Source organism: Pollicipes pollicipes, unplaced genomic scaffold (genome assembly GCF_011947565.3).
Source record: "Pollicipes pollicipes isolate AB1234 unplaced genomic scaffold, Ppol_2.1 Scaffold_1600;HRSCAF=1878_pilon_pilon_pilon, whole genome shotgun sequence".
In the NCBI taxonomy this organism is placed as follows: Eukaryota; Metazoa; Arthropoda; class Thecostraca; order Pollicipedomorpha; family Pollicipedidae; genus Pollicipes; species Pollicipes pollicipes.
The window spans coordinates 7858353-7874802 of record NW_023595962.1 but is presented as its reverse complement, the minus strand read 5'-3'; the positions used below and the strand labels follow the sequence as shown (position 1 = coordinate 7874802).

General features: G+C 53.8%; 1 pseudogene; it reads right to left on the bottom strand.

The window, feature by feature from the left end:
- The window catches only part of LOC119091948 (neuropeptide SIFamide receptor-like), a 49380-nt pseudogene that overhangs the window by 2826 nt on the left and 30104 nt on the right, over positions 1–16450 (bottom strand).

The following is a 16450-nucleotide window of genomic DNA, read 5'->3' as shown; positions in this document are numbered from 1 at the left end:
TCCGCCGGGCGGAGTACGGTTTCTACGCCGCGTGCAGGAGCGAGGCGGGTCGGAACATCTGCTAGAGGACCGCCCTGCGCACGCAGAGGCCCCTACTCGGCAGCAGAAACCTCTGTCTTCGCCCAGCACCGCGTTCAGCAACCCAACGAACACGACGGTGACCGCACTGGCAAGGGACTCTCTCCGACTTTCTCCGACGGTCGGGTCCGCGACCCGACGGTCGGGGTCCGCAACCCAACGGTCGGGGCCCGCGACCCGACGGTCGGGGCCCACAACCCGACGGTTGGGACTCGCAACCCGACGGTCGGGGCCCGCGACCCAACGGTCGGGGCCCGCAACCCGACGGCTGGGGCCCGTGACCCGACAGAAGAAACGTACGCTCAGCGGACTCACTCCCCCACGGAAAGAAGTGTTTGGCGCGGCTGGTGCAACAACACTGGGAGCCACGTTGTGTGTTTAGGTGGCTGAGGATCGGAGACAGGTGTGAATACGCTGGGGACTGCACAGTTATGTCTGTTTATAAAACAATGACGGTGTTGGGCTGCTTACACATGAGGGTATCACATCAATAACGCCGCATGTTTTCGGGATGAAGTTAGATATGCAAGTTTCGTGAGAACCACAGGCGCATTGTGACGGTCATCATTACGGCCGCATGGGCAAACATTTTTCAACAGCGTTTGGAGGCTGGTCAGTACCCATGTACGTATGAGAGACCCTCATCAGCTAAGATCACCAGCCAGCACACTCACCTGGACACCTTCAACCAGATTCCGACGTAGCAGATGATAATGAGCAGCAGTGGAAACAGGTAGCAGAGGATGAGGTTAGCCATGAGGAAGAACAGATTGGCATCCATGTGCTCTGGCCACATCTCTTGACACAGCACGGCATCTCCCTGAGGAAGCAAACCAAAATGAAGACCCGGTTGAAATGCACAAGTCCGTCGTGGCATTACAGCATCACCACGTCTTCACAACGCACACATCAAATCGTTAAACGGCTTTTCACTGAGGATGTAGCGTGCACACGTGGGCAAAAGGACGCCGCGCCGGAGTGCTTAAAGTCAGATCTTTGGGTACTATTCAAGTGTTTCAAAAATTGTCTCTAAAAATTTGAATGCCCAGCACAGGTTTGCTATTGTTTTAGCGGTGATTTTTTACTCATGTGGCGCATCTCATTTTCATTTCAATTCATGATTGTTATTTGCTAGGGGCCTCCGCCAGTGTGCAGTTAGCAGCTTAATCCATCTACTGGTTTTCAAATATCATCGAGGTAATCCTAAAACCGAGCTATAGCTGGTGAAGATTGAAATCCTCACATGTGACGAAGCATGTGAGATGCATTTTGCTGAGGAATTGACTGTGCACGTGTCAACAGTGCTGGAGTGCATCTTGACACCCTGTGGCACACGGACGGTTTACGCAAGGGGTTATGCCTATGCTTGTTTCAGGTGCATATGATACAAATTTGTTTTGTTATCCATGCAACGCATCATTTTACAACTTAAACTTTGTTGCCAATGCACCCTGAGGTGTTTGAATTGTTGTTATTTGAACAGAAGCTTACGTTGCACATTGACATTTTGGATTGTCAACATCATTCTCATTCGTATCGGGTTTTGAACTGAAATTCCGAACTCACCCGCGCTTGGAGGTCGAAGAACATGGGCCAGGGCATCATGATGAGGATGGGCAGCGCCCAGATGACGCCGATGATGACGCGAGCCCGCCTCTTGGAGACGTGGCAGCGAAGACCGCAACAGATCGCCAGAAGTCTGCCGACAGTGGTCCATGTCAATACAGGAGACTGCAACAGTTCGCCAGAAGTCTGCCGACAGTTGCCAATGTCGATACCGGGGATCGCAACAGATCGCCAAAAATCTGTTGACAGTGGCCAAGGTCAATACCGGGGATCGCAAAAGATCTGCAGAAGTCTGCCGACAGTGGCAAATGTTAATGCCGAAGACCGCAACAGATCGCCAGAAGTCTGCCGACAGCAGCCAATGTCAATACCGGGGATCGCAACAGATCGCCAAAAGTCTGTTGACAGTGGCTAAGGTCAATACCGGGGATCGCAACAGATCGCCAGAAGTCTGCCGACAGCGGCGAATGTCAATGCTGTGACAGAACCCATACGCTATTGTTCACGCTAGCGTAATTTTCGACCGCTACCTAATTGGCCCCGCCGAATTCCACCCGCATCTAAATCTGAAATTCCGGACTGCGGCGGAGACTTCAGTGCGAGACCAACAAAAAAGTATGTTTTTTCATTGTTGATAGCACGTCACGTATCGGTATGCAAGGAACTTCCGTAAACAGTTGGCGACACGGGCGGACTCGTCTTGAGATAGCCACCGTACATTCTTGACCAGCCTGGCTAGGCAAAGTGCTGATATTGGTCTACAATGCTTCACATGTACAGTTTGAAACAATCATCTATGCGGCACTTTGACGGCGTACGTTGTACTCAACACTCAAGAAAAAGACACCTGCGCCTGCATGACTTCCTTTCGTTTCATATGCCCTCTAAAAATACATTCGATGCGCTACGTTCAACCGACAATGTGACTGAAATACATTTATCACAAATCGTGCGGAAGCCTATGCAGACTACTTTATAAAATAACACGACATTAAACGTGTTGGAACCCGAACAAGGCCTGGAGATTCAACTTTGCACCATGAGACTGACTCCGTAGGCCGTCGACAGCGCTCAGACGTCGACGCCAAGCATGAGGGTAGCTCGTTGAACCGTCCAACGTGGTTACAACTGTGGTCAGCACCACCGCAACAAAGCTATGCTCTTCGTGGTTTGTCCTATATTTTACTATGGGAGCTTGATCCTAATAAGTGGTTTAATTAATAATTCGTCACCAGATGATGGTACCTCATTCTTGTGCGACACAAATTGTTTAATAACTTGGAAAGGAAGTAGACAGTCTCTCTACTTTTTGTTGAATTGTTTGTCCATTGTTTTTGTTTTGTTTTGTTTTGTGTTGCTTTATTTTGCTTCGTTTTGCTTTTTTTGCCGCTGTTGGACCATGCCCATGGCTGCGCAGATTTGTCTCACAGCTGGCGCTTGAATGACTGGCATCCGCCCGACTATGCTACTGGTCAGAAGATCGGGTGTCTTTTGAACAACCGGTGACCTTTTTAGGACGAATTAGATCAGCTCATTTAAATCTTACTTTATCCTGCAGGTGGACTTCAAATAACCCAGAAACTGCACAGGGATGGGAGGAATAACTTGGTGCTGCGAGTGCAACTTTGCCCATATCTCTTGTCGGCGAGAAATTAACTGCGACATCTATCGACCGATACATGGTAAGCACGCCGTGACAGAGGTCCCATCCCGCAGCATGCAGCGAGGCTGGGGAGGCGATGACCCTAGCTGACCCGAGAACCGAGGCGATGACCTCAGCTGAGCGGTGAACTAAGCTGAGGCGGTGAACTGAGCTGAGGCGGTGATCCGAGCTGAGCGGTGACCCGAACTGAGGCGGTGACCTGGGCTGAGGCGGTGAACTGAGCTGCGGCGGTGATCCGAGCTGAGGCTGAGGCGGTGATCCGAGCTGAGCGGTGACCCGAACTGAGGCGGTGACCTGAGCTGAGGCGGTGACCCGAGCTGAGGCGGTGACCCCTGCTGAGGCGGTGACCCCATTTGAGGCGGTGGCTTGAGCTGAGGCGGTGACTTCAGCTGAGGCGGCGGCCTGAGCTGAGGCGGTGACCCCTGCTGAGGCGGTGACCCCTGTTGAGGCGGTGACCCGAGCTGAGGCGGTGACCCCTGCTGGGGCGGTGACCCCATTTGAGGCGGTGGCCTGAGCTGAGGAGGTGACTTCAGCTGAGGCGGCGGCCTGGGCCGAGGCGGTGACCCGAGCTGAGGCGGCGACCCAAGCCGAGACGCCGACCCGAGCTGAGACGGTGACCCCTACTGAGGAGGTGACCCGAGCTCGCCGCCCCGTCCCCATCTCCCCCCGAGCCGACCGACAGCGCGTCGTCAGTGGCGCTGTCCGGTGACCGCCGCTGCCGACCGTGCAGCTGGCGCCACCAGTCGGCCGGCAAGCAGCGCGATGTCTCGTGGCAGGCACGTCTAATCTGATGCCGCTGATTGATGGGGGACGGCTGCCGACGATCCCGCGACCAGCAGATGCCCCGTCGCCGCCAAAACTTCGACACGCGCTCTCTGAAGGATGGAGTCCCAGACCCCGTAGGTCCGCAGGGCGTTCCATGGCCAATGTGTGACCTTCGGTTTATTTCCATGCGGCTATTTAAATAAGGTTGCGTTCGGCCAGACCCGTGTAATTTTGAATACATGCCCCGTGTTCACCGGAGGGGCAGAAGAAGCGTAGGCGGTACATATCATTCCTTTTCCCTGATTTTCTAAAATGTTCAAAATCTGTCCACCCAGTTTTGTTTCCTTTTCTAAGAAAGCTGTGTGAAGAATTTCGATGCGATTGAATATAACTTACAGCGTTTAGAGCTCCTAACATTATAATTTTAGCCGTATCACGCTAAGTTCATGGCAGGTCATTCGCTATGCCACCGGAACAATACTACCAAATGTGTAAAAATATGCATGCCAGTCCATCGCTGATTATCACAACTGTCATGTACCGTACTAGCATAAGTATCACGAAACCATTATAATCATGTCATCATCATTATTAAATGATGATTATTCCGGTGGCGGGCTGGTTATTTGTACGAAGCTTCCTTATACTTAGGTCGTCACGTCTTTTGCCGTCGCCGCATCAGCGCAAGCTTCAGGAGAGGATCAGGCCAGCTCCAGCTGACCGGCGGCAGTCGCTAGAGGCCAGCGCAGTAGCCTTTCCCACCGGAAACAGCCACCAGAGCTGGCCAAAAATCTCCACCGGTGAAAACGATGCAGGGCAATAATCGCTGTCCCTTTTTTTGTGCTTTTTGTTGCTCGCCGAGATTCTACATACAAACCCTGCAACGTCAGAAAAAGGCGCCCACGATTGAGGGGCGCTAGAGTTGCCTGCACATATGTAGCAATGGCCTTACAAAACCGTAAGCGCTCCATTTGCACACCTGCATTATAGATAGCAATGAGAACGCCGAACGCACACATACCCAAACTTGAAAAATCCACACACACACACACACACACACACACACACACACACACGCACGCACGCACGCACGCACACACGCACGCACGCACGCACGCACGCACACACACACACACACACACACACACACACACACACACACACACACACTGAACAATACGCTTCATGCGTCCCCGTGATTACTTTGAGGCCTGAGAACGCGTCCCACGCCGGCCGTTGGCGCTTCCGTCCAGGATTCTGCTGTAAACGAGCTGATTGGTCAGCGCTTGGATCAGCCGAGGCTCGTGCGCCAATTGGCAGGGATCTCCGGGGAACAGTTGGGCGAGATATCGAGCGCACAGGCCGGCTGCTGGGTCAAAAGGTCAAAGATGAGCGCGTACAGCTCGAACTTTGTGTGTTGAAACTCAATGGGTAACAAAACGCCCGACATTGACCGCGTTTTGTGGGTGATTTGGCACAAAATATCCTCTCCTTAAGGACACTAAGTGAACGATTTGTTCCAAAATACTATAAGATGCTGCGGAATATCTCAACACGACTGATCGTGTTCGGCAAGCACAGGTCTGACACTTCATGGCCAGTCGTCAGTCTGACGAAGCAAATAATCCACTTCTACCTCTGATAGGAAAACCCACGCAGTGGCCGTTGGCCAACCCCCCCCCCCCCTCCCCACCTCCACGGACTGAGTCGCGGGGAAGGTTAAGGTTTTCCCAGCTCTCGCTTGGACGTACAGGCATTGTCATGATTGTGCGAGTTTGCTGATCATTACCGATGTCCAGATAAGAATGCAAGTGAAACGGCAAGAGTCTAGTTTATGGCTGCAATGTGCCAAACATCTTCATTCTGATATCAGCAGATCGGAGATCCGATCTCAGATCTAAGATCAATATAATATCGAATGGGAGAGTATGCAACTCAAACCCTTTTGTGCCCTTTCACATAGCCTGCAAGAACATGAAATAACATTTTGGGTCTTAAAATGAAAACAACTACCAGAAACGTGTCCAGGACAAAGTAAGTTATGGTGGTTTGTATCTGCTGTCACTAATTCCCCTAAAAACTTTATAATGAATCCGACAGATGATCTGCAAAAGTCCCTCTTGTGAGATGGTACTAATGAAGAAATATGGCCTCAACATTGCCTGATGTATATATATATATATATATATATATATATATATATATATATATATATATATATATACATCAGGCAATGTTGAGGCCATATATATATATATATATATATATATATATATATATATATATATATATATATATTGGCTCATTTGGGTTCGGTCGTGCCGTCACAAAATGTAGCATATGTGTACAAAAGCAACGGTCGGCCCCTGACCAACTGAGCTTTCGATTTCTAAATGTAAAGCTGCTCCTATCTGAACGTTGCTATATTGATGTCGTCCTGCAATAAAATACTTCTCGTATGCTCCAAATAGCCGGATGCATCTTCAAAAACCTCTCCCGAGGCCAGCTCGGAAAATACGCACAAAATTAATGTATTACCACCGAATTTCAACCAACTCGCTACTGTGAGTTTTCAGGCACCACCAGTCCAGCATAATCTGTTCCGGAATGACCATAAAAAGCTGCACTGGTCCGCAAGTCGCCACACGAGCTAAGGTCCTCTTCAGGAAGCTCTTTTCCAAACTGTGCGCAACACACCGTGCGATATGGAGGTTTGGTGCGGAGCGTGAGAACCGAGGTCATTGCACCGGCCAAAGTGTGAACTCACTAGCGGCGACTCACAATCATCGCCCAGCAAGATCGATCGCGGCCACTTGCCTAGCCTCTTTCCTCGGGAGCTACACGTTGTGCGAAGGGGTAGGCAGGAAGGCGTCTAGGTTTCCTCTGCCAATTGTCAGAAAGGTACTCAACTTGGCAAGAGTCACGCACTTTGGAGGAAGGAATCGTCCTGAACGATTATTCACGGCTTCCCTCTAAGAAAATGTGTCTGAAAGACGATGGAAACATGCGACTGAACTCTCGCAGCTCCGCCTCCCGGAACACTCTCCTGGTCCGATCAAGCGTCTGTCATCGGTTTGCTCCGATACTCTTCGCTCGTCTACAACAAGTCTCGCTAAAAGCCCACGATTAAGTATTTCCATTTTATTTCAACGGGAGCTAAAATCGTTGGGTCGGTGCCTTCACTGCTGTTACTGATTTTACTAACGTCACTGCCGGCCATGTTCGCGCTGATTGCGCTGCTGTCATTTCTACTGCCACCACACTGCCGTCGGTGCAAAAGCCCTCGTCGGTCGGGTAGACCCATGCGCAGCAATGTGGGAGGGATAGCAGATAAGGTTTATGGTACAGGGTTGTGGAAACGTCGCCGGCATGGACTCGGGTAAGGACACCAAAGGTCGTCTAATTGCCAATGTTGTCGTTGAGCCTTAACGACGCACTCAACTGTTGATGCTACACTTCGGCGCCCGGCTCTAACCCTGGGGGGGGGGGGGGGGATAGAAAAGGTCGTCTGGTAGAGACTTCGGGAAAACAGCAGACAAAAAACAACATATGATTGCTTGTGTGGTTTTGTTCTATGAGCCTAGCCGGGCAAGCCGTTTTTGCCGCCACCGACACTCAGTTACTGTGAATGCAACTCAACGCTCCGTCAGTATTCAATACAACCTGTTACGTTATGCACATGTCACTACTCCCCGTTATTCTCTCAGCCTGCTGTCCCATTGGTCTCATAGGAGCGAACAGTCAGACCAACTCTTGGCGAGACCTTCAATATTGGAAGTGCAATTCTTTGAGAAAATGTTCTTGACAGTCTGCAGAGGTCAGCGACAGTATTGTTGCAAACTGCGAGACGTTCTTCTTTCCGGCGTTCCAAGCATTCATTCACAAGAAATTCATCCAAGTACGTAACACAAAAACGTTTTACGGCCCGCCTTTAAGCGTACTCAGAATCAGAAAAATGAATAAGAGATAATCGGGGCGTCATCTCGCGACATTTAAAACCTGGGCGGTGGTTTTAAAGGTGGACGTCGAAAAAATGGACCATTGAAAGCTAGCCTGCTTTCTTTGATAAGAAAGCGTCGAAAATATCAGCACATAGACGTAAATCCAGGGATAATTCATGGCAATTACAACACGGGACAAAAACTCGTAGAAACGGACCAGATGACGCTGGAAAATCATTCACTACTGATTGCTCGCTGCGTTTGGTGGTATCGCACTGAGCTCTCATCGGCATACCACCACCTGCGCTGGTTAGCATCCAATTTGTCCGACGAGTGAGATAAAATCTCATCAAGCGGCAAATGAACCAGAAGCAGGTCGTTGCTGACCAGGCAACGAGAACTGATCAGCGTTAGTAACTGGTTCTTGCGCCTCGGCTGGTTACTTCTGAAAGCATCGACAGGCGTAAGGTGACCCCGAGAATGGCCTGAGGATATTTTGCGTCTGCCCATGCATATATCTTGCCAAGGACGCTTTCGGCCCCGCCGAGCAGCGAAACGCGACTTGCAGAGCGCCCGAGACTTTTTCGGGTTGCGGTGCATGCACAGCTTTATACGGAACACCCGCATGTCCTCATCAGAAGCAAGGCCAGCTGACGGCGGCCGGTGAGGCTCTTGGCCGATGCGGTCCTAACACCACTGACGGACACCTTGGTTGGAATAATTATTCCATCCAACGTTTGATGATTTTTGTTCTTCTTCGGCGGGCGGCGTGATTCATGTTAAGGCTTCCTGGGTGAGCTGTTTGTGGGCATTCAAGCTGGCAGCATGGCGGGCCAGCCTGCGTCTCCAGCTGATCCGCTGCCACCACAGGACCGCCTACAGCCAGCGATAGCTCTGCTCACCATATCAAGATGAGGGTCGGGCACGTCTCAATCTTGACGATCACGTCACCACACGCAACGCTCACCGATGCCTCTCGACGCAAGCCAGCGCTCTTCGTTCATCAACCGGAGATCGAAAGCGAGACGACGGTCACGGGGATGCCGCACACCTAGCTTCAAGAGGCTGTTCCGCAGCGGCTTCCGCAACGGCCACACGCACGCGCAGATCGCCGGTGCTGGAGGCGCACGCGACCGGCGCAATGCGCACGGGCGAACGAGGTCACTGGGGCTGCACGATTCTGCGTCCGGTGCCACACACACAAGGGAGGCACCGTTGTTGGCCCGTCACCAGCCGGCTCCCGGCCGCGAGAACTTGCTCATCTTCCATGGGTCCAGCAGAGAAGAGTAGAGCGTCTGGTAGTGGGTCCGGAAGTCGTCTTCAGACAGGAGGCTGCGTATCTCGCGTCGCCAGAGGTCGGCTAGACCGCTGGCAGCCGACCTGTCCACGCCTACATTCTGCTGCAGGTGACCCTCCAGGTTGCCTTTGTGGTACGTTTTCATCTCCTGCTCACAGGCTTCATACGGAGCTGGGGAGAGAGCCTGTTGAAGACCCCCATCCTGCAGATACATCTGCTCTATTTTCTCCTGCTGGGCCAGCCGGCTAGGCACGCTCTCGGCAATGGCCCGCGCCAGCAGCGGTCCGTTTAGGAGGAGGGCCGCCAGGCCTCGCGGTGAGCTGGGATCAGCGGGCAGGCCGGCCGGTCGCTGGTCGGGCGGCCCTGCCCGCTGGCGTCGACACCAGGCGAAGACTGCGGCCGGATCCCACAGCAGCTCCTTCAGATCGGAGGGAGTGAGCAGCTCTAGCAGCGGCGCCGCGTCCCAGGTGAACATGTCGCCGCCGACGGGCGTCAGGCGCATCCGGCCGAACACCTCTGCCGGAGCCAGATGCGCCGCCCTGAGCAGCGCCATCTGTACGTTGACAGTGCGGGTCAGGATATCGCACATCACCTCCTTCACCACTTCTCTCTCCGCTGGCGCTCTCAGAAGGCGCATGAACAAAAGCCACCGCTTGAAAGTGGACTGCCAGAAGCTGAACGTACGGCTCGTTGCGATAGTCCAATGCACAGCCTTTCGTGTCCACTGGCGAGTGAGGCAGAGACGCAGCTGGCGCTCGGACAATGGCTGGTCTGGTCCTGCCAACAGCTCCGGGACAAGCCCAGCGCACCGGCGCATCACCAGCTGCACCAGATTGTCCCTCATGTAGACGATTGTCTCATCCATGCGCTTCCTCTCCTCCCACCTGAACCTCTTAAACAGATTGATCTCGGTCCAGAAGAAGCACCGCAGCCCACTAGTGCGTAGAACGAACCTCAGATACTGTAAGATGGTGAGCGCGCCTTCTGTGCAGCTACTCCAGTCGTCGATAGACTTGTCCTGGCGGAGCCAGAGCAGCGCCGTCTTCATGAAGTACGACTTAATCGCTTTACCCCTTTCCCCCATGGCTTTCTTGCAGATCTTCAGGGCGACCAACGCGCCTCGCTGGACCCAGGTCAGCTGCCACATGGCCAGGCCTTCCGCGCGCGAGAAGGACACGCGCCACTCCGAGTCCTCCGTGGCGCTGCCATTGCGGCCCGTCGGCACCAGGTGCACTCCGAACCTGCAGATGTCCTCCCGCAGGGCTGGCGAGGGCCAGCCGTGATCTTGACACCGCTCCAGGAAGTCGTCGTCGGGCCACCAGGGAACATGGAAGCAGGGCACCAGGTCACTGCCCGCGTAGAGCGACCTTTGCCTGAAGGAGTTTGCAATCGACGGCCCTGTAATCTCAGCTGTTTCCATCGTTCCGCTCTCTACAGCCCGCCATTCTAGCATCAGATAGCGGACGGTCGCGGCCGACAACACCAGGGGCTCCTGATGCGCGCAGTCGGGCATCCGCACCTGCAGCACCTGCACGTAGCCCGCGTTGTTGGTGGCGATCAGCACCAGGCGAGGCGACGTTGCCGTAGGCGAAGCTGCCTCGGCGTGTCTCTCGACGAGGGGCGCGGCGGTATCCGCGTCTGGGAGGCCCCAGGCAGTGGGACCGAGCTCAACCATGTCATCGACGTCAGAGCCAGTCCAGGTCGGCCCCATGGCACAGTCGAGACCCTCCAGCACGCTGCCGGACGTCTGTGAGCTCTGCACCCGAAGCTTACCGAGTGGCGAGCAGCGACAAGGGTTGCGAGCACGCTGCAGCATGTTCAAGGACGCAGAACTGGCCAAGAAGCGCAGCGTCTCGGACTGTTCGTCTGCGCGGATCGACGCGTAGTCCTTGGCCGGATTCAGCCTGGTGACTTCGGCCATGACGCTCCAGACAGCCAGCTCAACGTGTTCCCCGCATCTCCGCCGCAGCGCGTCCACGGTGGCCGAGTCGTGCAGCGGCGCCTCGGCCCAGGGCTCTCGCGGCGACCGCCCAGCTGCCTCCATCGCGAAAGCCACCCTCACGGGGCGTCCCCAGGACGACGAACTGACTCGCAGCAGCACTTCCGCGCCCGCAGCGCCCGTGCAGCGGCCCGACAGATGTCTGCTGACTGCGGAGAGCTCCACGGGAAGAGGTGACGTACACTGCACCGGGCCGGGCCCGAGGCGCACAATGCGAGTGCAGTGCACTGGGCCTGGCTCCACTGCACTGATGCAGGCGCGTCTCGCCGCGCAGAGTGCGCTGGCCTTGATAGGTTCGTGCACCAGAGATGCTAGTTTGTCAGGATATCTGTCACCGGCACCTGGCCAGATCCCGGCAATCTAGATAGATAGTGCGACAGAACTTGTAAGAGATGAAAAAACGACCAGAACAAAAATCCTATGAGACAGATACGCTGAGAATAATGACAATAGCAGTAAGGGTAAAATGTGTCGTATGCATCATCCACAATTGTGCGTTCTTGTGTAGATGAAGAAGTGCAGGCCTAAAAAGACCAACTCTACATCAACAATACTTCTATATCGACAATTCATGCGCATGCGATGCATCAGCAACTGTGGGTGTCTGGCAGCGCTCTCTAAGTTCTGAAGGTTTTGAAACTTCAAAATAGCAAAAACGCGTTATTTTGATTGTTAAAATTTGCACATACGAAAGCCAGTGAGGTCTGGTCGACAAACGGGTCAACGACCCGCGGGTTCTTGCGGGTCTGGTGTGGCGGGTTGGCGGTTTGAAAAGTTGCATCTCTAGTCTAAGTTAACACTCGTGTTTATCCCGTCTCACCCATGGAATGTCCCCCCACCCGCGGCGTAGCTCGGGTCGCACCGTGCCCGCTGGTGGCCGGTTGAGTCACGCGCTGCACTCCGTGACAAGAACGAGCGGTCACCAGAGCATGAGCTAGGGAATGGGGGTGCAAGACGATTGCTGTCTGTTTCCGGAGCGGTCGCCAAAGCATGAACTAGGGGATGGGGGTGGCCAGACGACTGTCGTCTTGTTTCGGAGAAGTCACCAGAGCATGAGGAAGGGGATCAGAACATGAGGAAGGGGATGGGGTGTGTGTGTGTGTGTGTGTGTGTGGCCAGACTATTGTCGTTTGATTCGGAGTAGTCACCAGAGCATGAGGTAGGAAATGGGGTGGGTGGGGGGGGGGGGGGGGGTGGCCAGACGACTGTCGTTTGTTTCCGGCTGGTGTTCTTGGGTGGCAATGCCCTGGCGGACCCGCCGCTGACTGTCTGTGGGCGTTGCCCAAGGTTCGTCATTGACGCACTGGAACGTGATGGATGGCTTGCATTGGCTTGCAACACGACGTGCGATACAGTCCTGTTCTAATTTTACGCTGATTGCGTATGGTAAGCATTTAAATTACCGCTCATTGAATGATGCACTGTCGTCGGTTCACGCAGTAAAAGTTTTTTTTTTGTAAACAAACGAACACAATCGTCTGATAACGTTCACATGCGAGCCGTGTTGGTCGATCGGGGTCTTAATTGTCTGCCCCAAAGGACTCAAAGGACCCCTCGGGACACTGGGAACCTAAGAATTTGATGAATTAAGGACTGAGGAGTTAAGGACCCAAGGACCTAAGGGGGACGGGTATGTGCCCCCGTGTCCCACACTACGTCCGTCCTTGATCGTGGCCGCTTGGAATTCGGTTCCTCGCAAAAATGAACAGTTTGGTGCCATTTTTGGTGCCTCATGGAGTCTATCGTTACTCAAGAAAGGAAAGCATTGGGGCCTTTATGATGCTTCTTGTAATTAGGTGCCTCTTGAAAATAAAGGTTATAAGGTTCCGAAGTAAAGGACTTGGTTCCATTTTACTATGCAATGTCGGTGCCCCTTCGGATAGCCAAAACCTCATTGGCCTCAGGGGGACACGGCATCACAACCCCCCCCCCCCTCCCCTCCCTCCGCCTCCCCTTCTGGATCCATCTGTGGTTAGGCTGTCGTCTGTGAAATGGAAAACATAAGCATCATGAAACCTAAGACATAGCGGAGAAACGGTCATCATGCCATGTCTTCAGCGGAAGAAAATAATGTCACGGATGCTTTCAATAAACCCTATTGTGCTGTGATGCGATTTGCCTCATGGGTGAGATAGGAAGCTGACCATCAGCGAATTCAGCTAATTATGTCAGTTGGCAGCCGGGTAACGATAACCGGTCAGCATCCCTTGGCTGATTGATCAAGTTGATCATAGGCTCCCACTGAAGTACCTCCATCATCTGCACTACTGGTCCCCTAATTTACATCCTGAGATGCCTTCCTTTTGGGTGATGTAACGTCAGAGGATTCCAGAGAAAGCAAGTGTAGGCGCTCTGAAGCGTGATCTGTGCGCGCTCATCAGCATCACTAGGCACAAAAAAACATGAGATGCTGAGTGCTGTGGCCCATGTTGGAGAAACAACCGCAGGCTATGAATTCGTATCCTTCCCACCACCTGCGCGTTTGTTTCGATCTGTGTCTGCGTCTTGCCAGTCTTGTAATTTGCCGTCTATACAGTCTGCACCGCAAAATTCGAAGTCTCCACAGCGCATGCTGCGGTTGATACAGTCCTGGTCACAGTTTCTACGGTTTCTACCGTAGTTTCCGTAGTTTATATTCTTATCACGCTGGCATCAGGCATAAGAGAATATGACGTTATTGGCTATGAAAACTGGACGTGTCTATAATTAAACCAAAGCTATGACTCACCAAATCTCCATTAAAAGTGTCGTCTGACCGTTTGTGACATAACTACTTAACATCGAATGACGGCATGGCAAAACTTACTTAACGCCGAAGGACGCTATGACCAAACAGCTTCACTTATTATTCTGAACAATAAAATAAGAATATAAATGACGCTCTTCACACCCATTCGCCGCATTTACACAAACATATGCTGAGCCTCAACCCGACGAAGAACAAACCTCCCATCAAACGTCTGTCTGTGCCAAGGCACACAAAAGCCGGCTGATTACAGCCAGCCTGAACACTAATTAGGGATCACAGCGCTACAATAACTGTCTTCCTTGGTCACGTGATATGCCACCGAAGCCCATTCACCAAGGACACCGGGGACCATCGTCTCATCACACTGATGCGACGCAAGCAAAGGCGTAAAGCCGGTTTGTGAGCATTGCTAGCAAGCTGCCGTCTGCACTCCTCCCTCCATGGACGGCCAGCGTGACCTTGACCTAGCTTTTTTAGTACAGAAAGCAGTATGATCCATCTATGTGCGACGCAGTGAAGTCATAAGGCGCGGGGAAATGAGCATTCCTTGACACCATGCGGAGGGAAAAGGCGTCATATTGGACGGCCATGCCATTCAAGCCACGGGTGCACTGGAAATCAAGTGGGGAACACCGCCGCTCGGCCAGCGAATGTCCTTGATCTTGACACTGACAAATGGAGCCATGGCACTGACACTTATAGCTGCATTATTTCAAACGTGCTAGCCAAAGAGCAGTTATTGCTCGCCATAGGGGGACCAGGATGATGCAGTATCACCCACTAAGCATACGAGAGGCGTTGTTTAACTGCCACTGAGGTAGCATAAGTGCGCGAACGACGTGACACTGAAATGCTCTTTGCCAGTCGCAGAGCTAGAATTCACTCTGTGTGTCATTGAATCGCGGTATCTCCTCATATTTCGCATACAACAGTACAACAACATAACAACAGTATATATTTTTCATACAACAGTGGCGTCAGCTCAGTACAACAGTGGCGTCAGCTTAGTACGAGAGTGGCGTCAGTTCTGTACAACAGTGGCGTCAGCTTAGTACGACAGTGGCGTCAGTTCTGTACGACAGTGGCGTCAGCTTAGCACGGCAGTGGTGTCAGTTCTGTACAACAGTGGTGTCAGTTCTGTACAACAGTGGCGTCAGTTCCGTACAACAGTGGAGTCAGCTCAATACAACAGTGGTGTCAGTATAAGTACAACTGTGTCGTCAGTACTGTCTGAGAGTAGTCAATGCTCTCACGCTGCGCAATACTCAGCACCGCATCTCCTCTCCGAGCTCCTTAAGGCCACGATACTCGATGCACTCACACATACACTCTATACTCACATACGTTACGCATATACACTCACACTCACATACGTTACGCATATACACTCACACTCACATACGCATATCACATACGCACTACGCACATACGAATATCCTACGCACTGACACTCACATACGCATATACACTCACATACGTTCGGTTCATGAATGCGGCTGCGCGAGCTGTCGCCACAGCCGTCGTCGTGCAGCGTCCGGCACCCTGCCCGCCGGCTGCCACATTCGACGCCCCGCCGTCCTCAATGTCACGGCCGGCTCAGGCGTCCCTGTGACGAATGGCCGCTCTGTGCCGCCGTTCCGGTCGTGGGGAAAGGTCACCGTACGGCCCGGCCGAGCTGCACTGTCTCCGCCACCGGGCTGACGACCTGCCCCGGCCGGCTAGCCCTGTCTCCGCCACCGGCCTGATGACCTGCCCCGGCCGGCTAGCCCTGACTCCGCCACCGGCCTGACGACCTGCCCCGGCCGGCTAGCCCTGTCTCCGCCACCGACCTGACGACCTGCCCCGGCCGGCTAGCCCTGTCTCCGCCACCGGCCTGATGACCTGCCTCGGCCGGCTAGCCCTGTCTCCGCCACCGGCCTGACGACCTGCCCCGGCCGGCTAGCCCTGTCTCTGCCACCGCCGGCCTGATGGCCCGTCCCGGCCAGCCTGTCCTCTGTCTGCCTCCGCCGCCGCCGGCCTGACGACCTGCCCCAGCTGGTCAGCGGCTGGTCAGGTCAGCGGCTGGGGCAGGTCGTCAGGTCAGCGGCGAAGGAGACAGGGCGGGCCGGCTGGGGCAGGTCGTCAGTCGGCCCTGTCTGGTCTACGCCCCCGCCGGTCTGACGACCTGCCCCGTCTCCACCGCCGCCGGCCTGATGACCTGCCCCAGCCGACCTGCCCTGTCTCCGCCACCGCTCACCTGATGACCTGCCCCGGCTGACCTGCCCCGGCCGGCGGTTGCTACTGGAGGCTGGTCAGTGTGGGAAAGATGTGAGGCGCCAGGATGGACAGAGACTACACGCGTTGGATGAAGCAGGAAGGCAACGGGAGGCCTCATACCTCGGAGGGTGCGAGT